The sequence below is a fragment of the Aulonocara stuartgranti genome (genome assembly GCF_965226115.1).
Source record: "Aulonocara stuartgranti genome assembly, chromosome: 11".
NCBI lineage: Eukaryota > Metazoa > Chordata > Actinopteri > Cichliformes > Cichlidae > Aulonocara > Aulonocara stuartgranti.
In genome coordinates, this window is record NC_138947.1 from 26,835,881 (window position 1) to 26,839,351 (window position 3,471).

Sequence of the window (3,471 nt, forward strand, 5' to 3'; positions counted from 1 at the left end):
TGAAACACATAGAGCTGCCACTTTCACTGCTACCGAGAGGTATCGAGACTTTGACTTGCTCAAGTGCGTCATCAAATTAGTATTTATTTCTGTTGGGTAAACTGGGTACCTCATCATAATTCATTATTTTAAAAAAAAGTAAAAACGGCTAAAAAAGATAAAGTGGATGTGGGTGTTTGATGTGATTTACTCAAAGAAAAACATTCAAGCGTAAGTGTGAGTGTAAATGGAGCACAAACGCAATTTTAACATACTAGTACTAATAGAACAAATCTCCATACTGTAATGGAGTTGTGGTTATGAATTAAAAAAAAAGGGTATGATCCTTTTATAGACGAAACGTCTGTCAATAAAGATTGATTCATTGATTGATTGAATCATTGATTGATTGATAAAGTAGATGTTTTTTCTAACTATAGATTTAATATTTATGTCTTTTAGGACTCTAACAAGGGTTACTGGGGAAAAGACCACATTATTTCATCAAACAATAAAAGTACAAATTCCAATCTTGACTTGGTTACTGTGCTCTAATTCTACACAAATTAAATGTGTGCAGGAAATGTCATCTCCAAAAGAATATAAAGACTTTACAGATTGAAATGTTTACTTAAAAGCCCAAAAAAATATTTGTCATGTCTCTTGGAGCAATAGTTAAAATCGTGGGGAAATACTGCCATCTAATGATCCACCCTAACATTGTCGCATGGGAAGTAGTTTCACCTCTGTCGTTATTTGTTCACTTCTCTCTGTGATGATAGTTTTCATTACATATTAACTACAGTGCTTAAGAGTTCTGTGCAGATTCAGTTTTTTCTCTTTGTTTTTAGTTTTCTTCGTTGGTCTAACCATGGACTATAATAATGACCAAGTGTTCACAGATAGAGTTGTGACTGGAGTCCAAAGATATGTAAATGAACTAGCTAACAATAGAAAGCATAGAACATGCCTAATTATTAACAAATATAGTTCAACATTTGACATTTGTCGCACCTTTAAGCATTTTTTGTAGGTCCTGTGTTGAACTTGTTGTGAGAGGAAATCAGAAAAAGAAAGAACAGTCGACTGTATCTGTCTTGGTGCTAAGGAGAGATTATAGATGTTGCATTAAAGATTCTTTTTACATTTTTAACGCCCCAAATTGGGATTTTTAGCATTCTTTTGCAGGACAAAGAGCAAGCCACACACTGTTGTCCAGGTTTTAAAAAATGCTTGATTTAAATAATCTTAATTAATCTTTAACAAATGCTTTGCAGCTTTGACTTTCAAAGCTGTTGGCGACCAATCACTGAAGGAGGAAAAATGTCACTACAGCATATAGTTTGCCATGGCAGCCCAGTGTATAATGCAGGCAACCCGAATCTGACCTGTGAAAATCTAAACCAAATTACTGTCTTAATACTTTTAGGTAACTGAAGTTATACACAGAAAGTGAAGAAACAATCAACAGATTGTATTGGTCAAAACTAAACATATATTCAGAAGTCATTTAAATACATATATGGCCATTTTAAAAGAGAGCTACAGTGAAAATGTTCATCAGTAATGGATGCGGTAATCTTGATTCCCTCTCTTCCTCTATCTGATGGATGCAGGTGAGGACCATCTCTTTAATTTGGAGCATTTGCATGCAAGACACTTTATTAATCAGCACAAAACATCAAGTATACAAACTCTGTGTTTGAGTCCCAAATAGTGAATTTGTGCCTGTCAGTTTCTTTTTAATAAAACATGAAAAATGAAATATTAAATTGCCTCAAATAAAAGTTTTGGGCAAATTTTGAGCAGGCAATGAAAGAATCGAATCTATATTTGACATTGATTTTAGCAATTTTACAATAGCCCTTTTTAATTTTTATGCCAACATATTTTAGACTAAATAAATAATAACAAAGACTTAATAATAATAACAACAATAATAATACAGATAAATGTTTGGCAGTTAGACTCAGATGGCCTAAATGCTGGTGGTGGAGATGAAGGTGGCTTGAATGGAGCTTGAGTGATGAGTGAGTGGAGACGGGGAGGAGGTGGGTTGCACAAAGGAGTCCGCGAAGGAGAAAGACAGATGCGCAGTGAGATTTTAAGTACGTGACACGAATGTTGATTGGCCGGGAAAAGGCAGAGAGAAGATGACTGGACTAGCCCAGCGATGACACAAGCAGCTTGACAGCGTGGGAAAGTGGATAAATCTTAGATTTATTTGGCAGCATATGGGAGCGAGCAGACATTGAACCTTCCCATAAGCTTCATTTAAGAAAAATAGAACTAGGGTGGGGAAAAACCTTGCATTTTATTCAATATACTGGAAGAAAAAAAAAAAGATCAGCACTAGGTGGTGAAAAAGACATTTTCTCAGGTTTGCTTCTCTGAAGAGTAAGATATGTATGTTTCACTTGTCGTTTTCTGGTTGTGACGTTCTGCTCAGCAGTCTGCAACTGTTTACAGAACTGGACTTTATCATTTTTATCACTGTTTAAGCATGAAGAAAGGAACCAGAACTGCTGTTTACTCTGTTTATACACACAAATTTGGGACAAAAGAGACTTGGACATCAGTTATTTCCTGAGGAAGTTCACTGCTTACATTTCAAAAGACTAACATAAGCTTTCTGTACCAGGAATGATGAAGTAGAGTCTGCATATTACAGCAGTGTATCTTATACCAAGACATATAATTAGAAAACTTGCTGATATGAAATAAATTGCTGGTCTCACTGTGCAGCATTGATTCATCTCGTTTACTCCCCTGCAGTGAACAAATTGAATAAACAACAAAACATTCAGCAGAATTTCCTCCCTGTAGTCACCCTGTTGTCGGGTAGAAGCCTGAGGAGTGGACATTGCTGTCAAAGACAAAGAGGCTACATTCAGAACCACCGTCCTCTCACTGCAAAAATGCAGAGCTCTGGTTCACCCCCAAATCAGACCGTTTTAGTATATTTGACCTCTCTCTTCTTTTGTTGTTTGTAGCCTACAGCATATTAAACAGTTTTCATATTCATCTCTGTGAACTGACCGACCTCATAAGCGAGTGTGGGAACCTCCACCTGTTGCATACTTTCCAGAGTGGATATGCTCTTCAGCATTACTTCTCTGTGTAGCAGAATGAATACTGTATGCAGTACTTTTGTTTTTAATCCAACTACTAACCAATCATATTAGATGGCTCTGCTATAAATAGTAGCTGCCATCTGAGTGTCCCTGAATCGCTCACCTGTTGTTATCCGCATGCGGCCTTTCGGTCACCTGACTTCCCTGGGTGTTACAGTTAGGAGTTGCGTACATGTTGCGACTTCCTCAGCCTGAATTGGCTGTACTTTTGTTGATTGGTGTTACTCATGTTATCACCTGCGGATTATCTTCCTGAAGCCTCCCATCGCTGCTGGTATGTGTTTATTTTGTGTCATTTATTATTTTACTTGGTGGTAAATAAGTGTGTTTATAGGCAGTGTTGGGAAGGTTACTTTTA